This window comes from Anopheles funestus, chromosome 3RL (assembly GCF_943734845.2).
Source record: "Anopheles funestus chromosome 3RL, idAnoFuneDA-416_04, whole genome shotgun sequence".
In the NCBI taxonomy this organism is placed as follows: domain Eukaryota; kingdom Metazoa; phylum Arthropoda; class Insecta; order Diptera; family Culicidae; genus Anopheles; species Anopheles funestus.
The window spans coordinates 72173568-72187552 of record NC_064599.1 but is presented as its reverse complement, the minus strand read 5'-3'; positions in this window follow the sequence as shown (position 1 = coordinate 72187552).

Below are 13985 nucleotides of genomic sequence, written 5' to 3'. Positions count from 1 at the left end.
AGAGAGTTGTAGCAAGAAAATATATAAAAAAATAAAACCTTAACTTCGACATTTCCGTTTTCCGACCACCATCGAATACGGCCAGTCGTCGCAATGTCCACTCGCGATGCTTGATCTTCCAGCGAAACGAAAAAAAAAAATACCATCTACCATCGAGACGATTGGTGAACGTCTTTGCTCTCCTTTATTTTTTTTTTTGGGTCCGGGAAGGGCAATATCTCGGGGGGATAAGGACAACTCTTGCCTTTGCTGGGTCAGACCAATGGTGACACACGCCTTGTTGGAACCCTTTTGCCCGATATCATCCCACAGTACGCTTCGTTCGCCGTTCTTTCGGCGTTGCGCCGCTGTTTTCGGACCAACTGTTCTCAAGCATGCGGATATAAATTTGTAACCGGCTGTCTGTCGACCAGGCCGGGATATGCTAATCTTGCCTGTGTCCCAATTGATTAAGAAAATCCCACTTCCAGCTCCAGGCCAGTGAAAGACTCCGGAAATATTACTTCCGCTTCGGTGACGATCTGATCAACTTTAGTGAGAAGTGTTTGATTTATGTATTACAATTTCTGGAATAACATTTTTTGCTCAATTTATTTATTTAACATTCTGAGCTTATTAAGCTATGTTGAGGTTTAATAAACTTTAAATGATTTAAACAAATATGGCACTGAAAAATCGGCATTTGATTTTTATATCAAGTGTTTGAACATATGCAACTAAAAAAATGGTATTTTGATTTATAATAAGTACGTTTAATTTGAAAAAATCACAAAAACTTGTAATGCAACAAGAAATTAATAACGAAAAGCAACTTTCCATGAAAATAAAAAAAAAATATACCAAACGATTTTCATTTGGAAAAAAAACATCAACTGTATTCAGAACTTAATTAAGTTGCAAAATAAACAAAACATAATCAAACCAAACAAAACAGATACGTGCAAACATATGGAACGAAATAGATCAACCATACCGAGTTTCCTATCACGTACGGTTTCGAGCACTGGGCCGCTTCGTTGGTGGTCACAAATAAGCAACTACCGAAAGTATTAATGGAAGTTTTTGGAGGGTTGGATCGGTGCCCGGTGGATAAGGAGCGATGCCCCCCCTCCTACCCCGGAATCCGCGATCGATTCGGGAGTATCGAGCAGGGTGGGGCCGGCTTTTCATAATCGCAAATAATTGCCCGACAAAATAACCCTCACAGCCCGTAACCAATCCCATACCACTGGGTCGACCGGACGGTTTCGTAGCGCCACCGGCAGCTACCTTTGGTTCCTAGAGTCTGTTTACGGACGGTTTCGAATGCTTGGGTGGGCCCGCAAAACAAAACCACCCGATGGCTCCCGGGTGTTGGTTGCAAACGAAGGAACAACGGCAACCGGTGGGATAGGTGGGAACGCTGTGTTCCGTAACAAATGAAGGGTAATTAGCCAAATGCACGGACGAAGACGACGGCCCCAGACCGGCAACAAACAACTCACAACGCCGGCGCCCGGCTACCGGTTGGCTACTCGCCGATCGCGATCTTTACGCGAATGTTCGCCCGACGGATCAAGCGATCCGAGTTGTGTATTTGCTGTTGCTTTCGTACCGCAGCACGGGTAGAAAGTATGTAGAAAGGCAAACGGTGAAATGGTTTGTGTTCGGGTGCGTAGTCTGCATCTTGCCGTACGGTTTGTAGCACGGTAACGGTTGTGATTCATTTTCGATCCAGAAGCTGCATGTTTGTATGTTAAATATAATTCCGATCGTTGGTTTTAATTCGATGTCTTGTGTTCTGTGGATTACAGTTTAATACATCAGCTAATTAAAGTATGAGTTTATTGGAAATGAAATAAATGACAAAAAATTATAATATGATTGTCAGAATTTATAAACTGATAAGAAATGTCTTGAAAGAACACATTTGTTGAGAAATAAGTTCTTATGAGATGACTTTTGGATAAAGATATTTTGAGGTATTTCATTACTAGAGACATTTCTTGAGTGACTGGATTCGTTCAAACTTTTTCTACATATGTCCGAGGGCTCAGGTTTAAAATTAATTGATGTACTATAATGAGATATACGACCTTTGCCTACTGCAGGAGACCTCTAAACCGCTCTCAGTCGAGGTTCCTCGCCTGCCAATCTGATATCCCGCCCTTTCTGGAGAACGTGCCAACGCCATCACTCCCAAATAGTTTGGACGTATCTCGACTCCTCCATGTGGGCAATCTGAAAGGATTTCACGGGATGGGTCATCCGGTGGCATTCGAATGACAGTAAAAGTCATAGCGATATTCCTCTCCAGCGTGGAGGTTTAACAAAGTCCATGTCTCTATGGCATATTTGAGTACTAGAACTATATAAGTTCCATATAATCCATCCACCGATCGTCGTGATAGGCTACTGATACTAGGCATTTAATTAGATTTGGCATTTTTGCTTGGCCAAATGAGTTCTGGATCTGAATACATAAATTTTCCAAGGCAATTCCTACATTCCGTTTTTTGTAGTTTGAAGTATGTATTTTTATATCGTATTTTTCTTTTAGTTATTAGATCGCTACTGCGTTTCTAGTAACTCATAATGCACATTCCCGAATCCATCCCACCAAGCGAATAACTCTTTGCAGACGTGAATGTCACAAGGAGTTACAGGGAGTTACAGCGAGTGTAACTCAACTCACTCTGTTGAGAAGTGGTGTATAAAAATTACCAGGAAAATATTCTTTTTCCAATAGAAAACACAACATTGAAACATTCTAAAACGACGGCAAATAAGATCACAGAAACGATCATCTCTGTAGAAGATGAATCATAATTTGTTGTCTATCTTTTCACACAACTCTGGTTTCGCCATCAGTTCGCATCATTTCGTTATCTAATGATACAACCCGATAATATGAGAACATTAGCGAAATTGACAATTTATGAGTTGCTTCCTTCCAATGATTTACAACATTTCCAATGAACATCGGTAAAAAAAATATGAGAATTTAACTTAATAGTAACCATGAATGCCGATTTGGTGTTCCCTCCATTCTCTTTCATCACATTTATGAAGATCGAAAAGTTGGCAATTTGCTTTTTTCCCTGCCAAAAAGAAAAAAAACTTCGAATCAAATGTGCGTGGGCCACCATCCCCGTGTACGATCAATAGGTGCCGCAACCGGCAGGAGTGTTTTATTTATCGGTGATTGACAGTTATCGTCGATTTCTGATGATTTTTGACTGCCAACTCGGGTTTTAATCGTCCCAATCGGTGATCTCACCCGGGTAAAGGCCCGAAAGGATGTTTCCCGTTTGGAATGCCCGTTACGAGCGACTTCATTCCGGGAAATATGTTTATGTTAATCGTCTTCATTTCTTCTCCATTGGAGTTCGCGTAGTATTATGAGCAAAAAAAAAAAGAAGCTTCATCGGTAGACGATTGATGACTGTATTTATGGTGTGTTGAATGATGGTGATGGTGTAGGGATTATACTTATGGGAGAAGGAAAAAAATGAAAGATTTAACGACGTTTCGAGCCTTTTGCTTCGATGCAATTGAACGGGCTTGCAAAAGATTAAAAAAAGGGTTTCTGGCATGATTTATTTTTTTAACGAAAAATAAAATAAAAACGTAAGGCTTTGCATTACATTCGACATGGAACGATGTGTTTTTGTAGAAACATTCACTCAACATGTGGCAGCCAGTGGCAAAAATGTGACAAGACAAAAGCCAACAACAAGTTGTACGGCTTTAAAAACAAAACCCAGAAAAAACACGGCAAACAAGACCACACACAGATACAGCCCAGGGCAGAAACGTGTGATGGTGGCACAGTTTTGCAAGACACTGAAAAGTCCTTGGAAAGGTCCTTGTTACGAATGCTCCACAAATGTCAAAACCGCAATAAAAACTGCACCCTACCGGGCATACTTTGTTGTTGTTGTCTAGTTTTCTTTTTTTCTGTCTAACTCCACACTTAATCCTGTCCAAGTACGTTGAGTGCACGATCGTGTACAAAAAAGAAGTGAGAGAAGAAAAAAAGCCTTCCACATCTCCATAGCATCTTAACCTCGGGGCCGTTCTGTATCAGCAAACGAAACCACGTTGAGCAATGTCCAACTGTGCCTGTGTACGCAGATTTTCCTAAGCTCCTTCCAAAAGCAGACAAAAGCCAATTGTTTTTCCCCCCTCCTGGAACCCGCAGAAGAAGAAGAATAACAAACGAAACACAACAAATATTTGTGTGTTTGTGCCAAAACAACAAAAAACCGAAAACGGCTTTTGCTTAGCAGTGCATTAAAGGACTTCTCGGTAGGTGCCAAAGACTGCAAAGAAGCTGGGAAAAGCAAAAGTGGGAAAAGGTGTGCTAGAAAAGGAATTTTCAACCAAAGCGAACAATCTTACGATGTTAGCTTTTGGCACCTTTCCTGAGAAGGACTGTGGGTATTTTGAGTGCACGCTGAACAACGTTGCTGTGCGTATGTTTGTTGTCGTCAATTTGAAAGATCATTGTGTAAGGAGGATTTCTTAAAAAGCAACACAAAAAAGGAAAAAGAACTCCATTGCATCCTTTTTGCTGGTTATTATTTTTCACCGGTACATGGGGAATCCTGTGTGCTATCATGTTTGCGCGATCGTATGGCATATTTGTCAAATGTGACAGTTTTTCGTCACAAACCGTCACCATTTACACAGATGAATGATCGTTCTCCTGATGGTGGTATTGGTTAGGTAAAGATTAAAATCAAAGCTGTTTCTTCTCTCAGGATATAATAATGATTGATTTCGATGAACCATAGATGTGATCCTTGTACAATGCTTGTGTCGGGTGATTGTGTACGATTTTGATTAATGTACTACCATATGTACATACTGTACATTAAGTTCAGTATGTAGCTATGTCATTGGGAAAATTCATGAATTTTAAACGTAATTGGAAAACTGTTTTGGAAAATTTTGCAAAAAAAAATAAATTGATTTATTTTATTGCCAATTGGTTGCAATGTGTTTCTTTTCACTCAAGTAATGCTTTAAATAAAAATAATAATAAAAAATAATAAAAAAAATTAAAAAAATCTATAAATTTGCCAATCTCCTAAGGCTCATTTTTGCATCAAGTTTTGCCTATAACTCGGTTGGTATCCAATGAATCGCCAATATTTAACCTGTGGTCAATAGATGGCACCAATGGCTACATTTTCTTCTTGGACGGCCTTGCCTTCAGCTGTCTGTGCCAGAAGTTTTTGCCAGGAACCATGTTCCATACCCTGTTTGAGAAAATGTAAAATTTTCCTCATTTTTGCACCAAGTTTTGCCTATAACTCGGTCGGTATCCAATGAATCGCCAATATTTAACCTGTGGTCAATAGATGGCACCAATGGCTACATTTTCTTCTTGGACGGCCATGCCCTTAATTGTCTGTGCCAGAAGTTATTTGAGGAACCAAGTTCCTTACCCTGTTTGAGAAAATGTATAATTTTCCTCATTTTTGAGCAATACAGCAAAATTAAAAAAATAGATATATTTTAATGCGAATTTGTTGCAATGAGTTTCTTTTCACTCAAATAATGCGTTAAATTAAAAAAAGAATAAAAAATCGGAAAAAAAATTCAAAAAAATTTTCCACTCGAAAGTTTCATAAGGCTTACCCCTTACGTTTTTTTTTGGGAAATTTTGCAAAAAAATTTAAATTGATTTATTTTAATGCCAATTGGTTGCGATAAGTTACTTTTCACTCAAATAATGCTTTAAGTAAAAAAAAGGATGAAAAATCATAAAAAAATAAAAAAATTCTAAAAATTTGAAATTTTCCTAAGGCTATAGCCTTACCTTTTTTTTGAGTAATTTTGAAAAAAAAATCAATTGGTTGCAATGTGTTTCTTTTCACTCAAGTAATGTAACGCAAGCAAGTAACGTTTATGCCGGGTTTTTTTGTGACTCCGAAATGAGTCGTTAAACGAGCTGACTCCTAATAAAGACACATTCACTCTGAGTTGACTCACTAAAAAGAGTTGTAATTCTCATCTCTATCTAGAATAGTTTCCAAACATGTTTAGCAATTAACCTTTGTGTTGTAGATATAATGACTTAGATTTGTGAATTACTTGCTGAATGTCCAAGGATTTCAGATCTATTCCTATAATTTTTCTTGAAAAAGCTTCAGAGTATGGTGCTCTTGAAATTCTCAGTTCTCTGCCAGTTTTACGAAGTTATTCAAAATATTGAATTACTGTGTGTAGTGTAAGTACCTTGGCATATGTTGTTGCAAGTGTAATTCAAGATTGGATATGCTAGCATTGAAATCTGTGTTATCGTTACGCAAAACATTGAAAGTCGACATAGTCGACATTGGATTGTTTTGCCAACAATCATTCCATGCAAAACATTCGTAATGTACGTTTAGGACTAAACTTGATACTTTTTCTATTTTCATATCCTTTTGTGACTATTTTGAAAATAAAAACTTTTTGAATATATTTATAACATCAAAAAACCACTGCACTTTGGTAAAAGGTTTATGTAAAGGTTGATTTTTCCGTATCGTAGCCCAGTGCTTGTGTGTCCAAAAATGTGACAAATGGTACATCATTAGATGTTGTCGCATCCCGTCAGCTACTGGAACTGAATACCACCAGAACGGTAGCGGTTGATCGATCGCTTGAAATTGCTTAACCAGGGGTAGTGTGTTTTGCATATGCTTACAAGTTGGAAATGGTCGATCAGTTCACATCAACGTAGGTGGTATATGGGTAAATGGGGGTGAAAACAAAAAAAAGGCGAAACGGTACACCATTTAGAGAATATTGATAGCTTACACGGGTAGATGAGCGTTTACTGGAGGACAGAGGAGAAAAAAGAACGAAAGCAATTAATGGAAGGAAGCGAAGCGAGAGTGCAATATGCAGTGGGTGAGATTTCATCGGTTAAGCCGCAATAATAATCCTCTCATAAATTGCACGTTTTTTTTGCTTTGTTCCCAGTCGTTTGCATGATGTGCGATTTCGATGTCTGTATTGCTGGACGCCTCATTGTTGATCGTGCATCGGTGCGTGGAGAGTTGCTAATTTATGAAACCAATAAATCGGTAAGTTTTGCTGGATATGTGTGTGCTTTTTTCACTCACTTTTACAACGAACGCATCAGCAGAATGAACAGGGTGAAGAATGTTGGTACGGCGCCCGACGCAGGACAAGACGGTAGCGGCCGATTCTGGCGTCTAATAAACCTGTATTGCTAATCTAATGCTAATTAATTAGCCGATTTACCCTAATCCTTTCCAAAACGAATTTCGGCCCGTACGAGTATGTTGTTTCTGTGTTGTTTTTGGCTGTTATTTGCTCTGCCGTAGTGAAGTATCGATGGATAGAGCGAAAGCAAAAATGAAAAGAAAAAACACCAGTAACACATCACAACACTAAAATGTTCGCCGAATACGTTCGAATGCCAAATTCGATGTTGATAAAACCCATTCCTCCTTGTTCGATCGTTTTTGGGGTGGGCTCCAACATTGGATGCTTGCTACTGCCGAAAGGGGCGACATGAGAGCGAGCGGAACGAATGGGAACGATCGTACCGAAATGGTAAATAATCGCTAAAGACCACACAGCACAGGCACAAATTGCCTAAATATTATGGATGAGTTCATCTGCCGCGGCTTAATCCGTCTACGAATTTCAATCGAAATGTCTGGGGCCGCTGATCTGATGGTGGCTTTTCGGGCCAAATGGGTTTGGTTTTTTTGTTGTTGGTTTTCTTTGCCAATGTTTCGTGTCTTGGTATGAAATCGTTCACGGTATTCGGTATGGGTTCAATGGGAAGCGTGGCTAAAGGATGAGTGGATCGCCCGTCCGGCGTTCGAGGGGATGAAGCGCAACAAGATGCAATAAATGGCTTACGCGACGGTGAAGATGACGATGGATAAATGAATCCTGACCGCAAGGAAGAGTAGGACATGCCAAGCCGATAGATTTTCAAACATGTAAAATGAAATCTTACAAATTAATTTGAAAAGGAAGAAAGTTTAAACTTAAACTAATATTAATATTAACTAATATTAATATACAACATTTCAAAACAATAAATCAAAACATGTTTTAATAAGAAAACAACAAATTTAATTCAAACACAACATGTAAAACATATAAAAAAAGTTGTATAATAAAAAGTAAATATAAATTAAAAGACACAAAAAATGTTGTACAGAAAAGTTAAACAACACACTCTATAAAAAAAGAAAATACATTAAAAGGAAAAAAAATATAACGAAAGAAGAATATGTATAACAAAAACAGTAATAAATCGAAAAGGTTTTATAACAATACTCCCATTTACGAAAGACTATAACGAAATACACAAAACGTGTAAAAAACGTTGTTAGATAACATAGATTGAAAATAACAGTGGATAATTTTGAAGTAAAAAAGTAATAAAATTGCAGTGATTATTTTATCAAAACAATTAATATCTTATAAAAATACAAAAGACACTTCGAAGCTGATTGCCCAAAGATGGTAGAAGAAAGAAAAGCCAAATGATGTGAAGAGAGAGAGAGAGAGAGAGAGAGAGAGAGAGAAAAAAAAAGCAACGATAACCCAATCGCAAAGCTTGCCATTGACGCAATAAATCTGTAAACTAACTGCACAATGTCATACCGAGCGCAGATGTGAGACACGAAGAAGCTACGGTAAAATTTACAACCACCCGTACGGCCTAAGTCTTATATTGCTCAATAAAAATGTTTTCTGTAGAAGGCCAATAAAAAAAGGGACTAAATTAAGCATGTCGCTTGTCGTCTATCGAAGTTTTATCATACCGATGGACCGGAGGTCCAACAATGGGCTGATCCGAACACAAAAACCACACCAACGTTTGCCAAGTCCAGGTCCGGAACTGGACGACAGTTTTTCTAGCGTGATCTGCACGTGTCGGTTAAAGAGTTTGGTACGGATTTTCCTGTGTGTCATGGCGCTGCCAGCTTATCTGCACTGGTGAGGTCTACACGATGGCGGGGGAAAATAAAAACCAAAACAAAAACGCTGAACACAAACACACGCAACTTACTAAAAAGTAACCGGCGAGAGATCGCAAATGATCGAAAAGTCTCCGACGTAACGTGTGTGAGTGTTGGGGCGGGAATGGACGAGGAAGTTGGCCTTCGAATATATGTTGCTGCTTTTTGTTGTTGTTTTGTTTTTGTTTTCCGTATTCTTTCATTTCCTTCCACATTCAGCCAACGGACCACCCAGGATGATTTTTTGACTTTTATTATAAAAGCGCACGGCATTATGCTGCATATTATTATCCCGCCAATGGGTTCGGCTTCGACACCCTGTCCTGCCCTACACTGGGTGGCTTTTTCCCCCCTTTCATCCCAGTCGATGGGTTTCTTGCAGTCATCTGTTTCAATTTTCCATTCCCCCAGCAGATCACTTGCGAGCTAACGAAGTTGCTAGAAGGAAAAAGTCTTTTATGCGTGACATGCGGTACGGTGAAGTGGAGAAGAGACTCTCTTGCGGGAGAATTAAATCAGAGTGAGTGAGTTACAAGAAGATAAGGTAACGTTTTAACTCACTCATAAAGTTTTGAATTCATGACTGAGTTGATAGTTGTCGCGAAGGAATAGATCATAAACTAACTCACTCATTAGTTCAATTGCTCATTGTAAAAGAGTTATGAAAACGCTGCTTGGAGATTTGAAGCAACTCACTCTTAGGTAAAATTCAATTCACTCATTCATTGTGAATCAGTATCCACATAACTGCAAAGAAAGAAAAACAAATGTTTTAAATTGTATATTTATTAATAAATTAAGTAAATTTGATTCAGATTCATGAATCGATCAAATGAATGAATCTGAATCGCTATTGTAAAAATTCATGAATTTCGGAAGAGCTCTAAAGGTTTATGAATTTATCTCGAAAGAATAAAATTAATCGTGATTTTCCAAAGATTATCCAAAATAAAACTTTATGTATATGTAAAATAACCCAAGAACTCTCTCAAACTATCCAGATGCAATTTTCTTGTCTAGGATAAGCGTACGATTCCATGTACAACCAAAATCTTCTTTGATGATTTTTTACCTTTTTTTGGTGATTCATAAGTTCGTCTTTAGATTTTTTAGAGATCTTAACAAATCTCTGAGATTCATGATATGAATCTGCCCATGACTCGAATTGGAACTATCACTGAAGATTTTACCGAAAACTTAAAATTAATTTATTTGAAAACTCAATTTTTTAAATAATATTTGCATGTAATGAATCATTTTGTCTTTGCCGCTTTAAGTAAAACAATATGTAAAATTAAATTTAGTAAAATAAAACAAAGTAAATAAATTGAAAGTAAACTAACGATAAAAAGAGAAATGAAAAATGAAGCGAATAAATAACACAATAATATAAATCAATTAGCTTTACCTTTCACATAATGATAAACATTAAAAGTAAAGAACGAATGGAAAACAGCAAGAAAACAAAACAGAAAATTACAATGTTTCATTCAGCGCATAGGGCGACGGTAAGCAAAACAAGAAGTTTAGTCTGGGTTCGCTTGGTGGCGTTTCGGCAATTAGTGTGTATTCTTTAGCAGGGTACCGATGGACCGCCACCACGTATGAGCAGCACCCTTTCGTATCGTTCGAACCACGCGGAAAAAGAGCAACAAACACAGCGTGGAGAAAATTAGCCAACGCGGAACCAATGCGCGCGGTAGGAAAAAGTATTAAAAAGCAACCCGGTGTGGAAGTAATGTAAACTAAACCAAACCAAGCAAGCAGAAAAAGCCCGTAAGTGAGGTTCATCAAAATGGGAAGGAAAGGTGAACGAAAAGTACACAAACCCGGCAAGAATATAATCGCCTGCCGGACAAATTAAGAATGAAGCGAAATGAATACTGACCGAAAGGGAGCAAATACAAAACAACAGGGTGAAAGGCCCCACAGCTCATGAAGGGGGTTGCGAAATTCGCGTAAGCTTTTCAGGAAGGGTAGAACATTTTTGCAGTAAGCTTTTCCCGCCTGATTGCTCATCCCGGGCCGGCTCGTGTTTTCGGAGATTTTTCTCAATCGTTTTATGTAGGTTTTGGCTGTTTGATTTGATTCTTACGCGAGAAACAAAAAATCAAGCCACGAACAACATTCACCCGGCGGCCATGGAGCAAATAATTTGTTACACTTTTTTTCCCTTTTGTTTCATGTTTTGTATTATGTACAATCTAGTGATCCCCGAAGGTCCTTTGCCGGGCAAGCAACACGGCCGGACAGGTGGTTGGTGGGAAATGGCTGATTTGGGAGGTTTGTACTTTATTGAAAAGAAACTGCCTGCCGTGCTACAGGTGAACAGAGTGCCGTGGAAGGGATGGAATGCTGCTCATTTGGGTGCATTTGTGCTAACGTAATGAGAGGGGGGGGGGTTTAAAATATGTACGCAATGTTTCGGTCAACATGATCAAATCAACCAAATTGACATAATTGCGGTAATAATTGTACGGACACGGTTTGTTTGTTTTTTCTTGGCAAAGCAATTTAGGCAACTCGCCAGATTGTTATCTTGCCTGTACGCTGTACGTTGAAAGCAGTGTGTGAGGGAAAATGGTGAATTATTTAATTCAATCATAAAGTTTTTTCGGGAAAAGGAATAGAAAATAAAAGCAGAACAAAAAAGTAGAATTAAATAATTTTTTTTAAATTTAATTGTATACAAATTATTACATTTGTTGCGATGTGCTATGGGAAAATAAAGCATTCAGAATATAAATATTATATTTTTATTTATTTATTTTATTTATAATTAATTATAATAATATATTTTTAATATATATAAATTTATAATTAAACTGTAATATACTTTAATATGGCCTGGACATTCTTAAGGAATAACATTAACAATGTTAACATGAAATAATAAAGATCATATATCCATATTTATTTTAAAAAAATAAAGTATCGATACAATTTAAATATATGAAAAAATTAAAAGCGGAAAAATATTATTTTCTAGATTCAAGTTCTAGAAGAGTTTTTAATTTCATTTTAATTTTCTTCCATCCTTTCTCCCTACTTTTAAACGCTAACGACACAACGAATTCAACTTCATTTCGCTACCACATTCTAAGTTCGGCAAATGGCAACATTTCGTTCGAATCCGTACGAAAATTCTCCGAAGTGGCGTGTCGTAATTTTTCACCTTTAAAAGCAATTTCCGCAAATTAATTACCCTTGCCCGGTGCCCGGTGATGAGACGATTCGCGACGGCACCGTTGCCCGCTTAACTGGTGGATCCCCTCTCAATATGGCAGTTGACGTAGGCCGGCTAATTAAAACACAGTACCGGTACGTCGCGGTTCGTCCCGTCTGTTCGCAACTGTGTCGCTTCTTTATTCGGTAGTTGTTTGTTTTATTTCATTCAGTTTTTTGAACGATCGAAATGTATCGTTGCGGAAATTTTACCACTTCACACCAGGGCCAAATGTGGAGATAGTTTCACAAGTCAAACATTGACTGATGTTGTGCTACTGTTTTTAGAAAATGTTCCATTTTAGTACGTCGAATGTTTCAGGACGACAAATGAACTGCACGTTTATGCTGTACTTAATGTATGAAAAATGAGAGAAAAAAATGTCAATTACACTAGTATTGTACGGCGGTGAATTACTTCTGTATGATACTTCATGCTAACTGTTCGCTTTCGCTACCATTACGATCGACCTCTGAGATACAGACAGTTCTGCTAATAACAATAGTTACTTTCAGTTCTCCGAAAAGGAATGGCAGCAATTCACTCAACTCGTTGTCCACGGAAAACCCTCTAGGGAGAAACACGACCGATTTGGACGAAACACGAAAAAACAAACGAAACGTGCTTGATACGAGTTAACGAAAGGAATCCGTACACGTTGCGTTCGGGTGCATGGAACGGTGATTTATGCAAATTTACCTCACTCTACTATTCACACTCTGGAGGTTTTGTTTTAACCTTCCACATCGATCGCTCACATCCTATCATCAGCCCGTTGACATTCCGGTACGACACAAACTGCCAATTGACCATTTATCCGGGCCACCCGGAACAAGCGCAACAAGCGGAAACAGGTCATTTTTTCACTTTTCGCAAATAAAAGGGTAATTTTGTCAACTTTCAAGTAATTTTTTGTGTAATTTAATAAAATAAAATGTCATAAAACACAATAAAACATTAATCAAAAAATCTAAAAATTCCCTCAAAAGGGGTTCGTCGCTTGCACGCCGCTTGTACATTTGACCAGCATTGAAGTCTTTTGTATGCTTAATGTTAAAGTAGAGCAGCTGTCTTAGACAAGATTTTTTATTATTTTTTATTACTTTTTTCCATGCTGGTGACGCACATCTACCTGTTTTACTGCTAGTAGTACGATCGTTTCATACAGTATTGTATGAATCGTCGCTAAATGTGAAGTTGCATACATTTCTTTCGATTTAAATTGATTATTGCTTCCTGTTGTAGTTATCTACATCGAACGTTCCCGATTGCTTGGACATTTATTCACCAACCAAGTCGAGTAACAATGGGAATCGTCGTACGAAACATAAAATCGGGTTTTCGGCCCTTTTCATATACTGTCTCTCTTGTTCAATCATTCTCCTTTGAAAATTTCACACCCTGCTAGCCCACCTGATGCGACATTTTTATCCATAATTGCTCACTATAGTCCAGTGAGGAAGTTTGCTTCGTAAAACTGGGTTCAAAAATTTGTCTGATTCCTTACAAAAAAAGCCGACAGCAGCAAATAAAGCTGTCAAAGTGTGTTAGGAAAAAAAGAACCCAAAACTTGATTTGCTAAATGTTCCCAAGCTATTAAACGATGGGAAGACAATTTCTGTAGAGAGAAAAAAACCCTCTAATTATACGGTGTCCCACTGAAGATGTGCGTAAAAAGTTACCAATGTTGTGATAGGATTACTCTCCCTTTCTATTACGCTTTGCGTGAACTTTCTTCCATTCCTTTCGGGGATTCTCCTTTTGCGCTC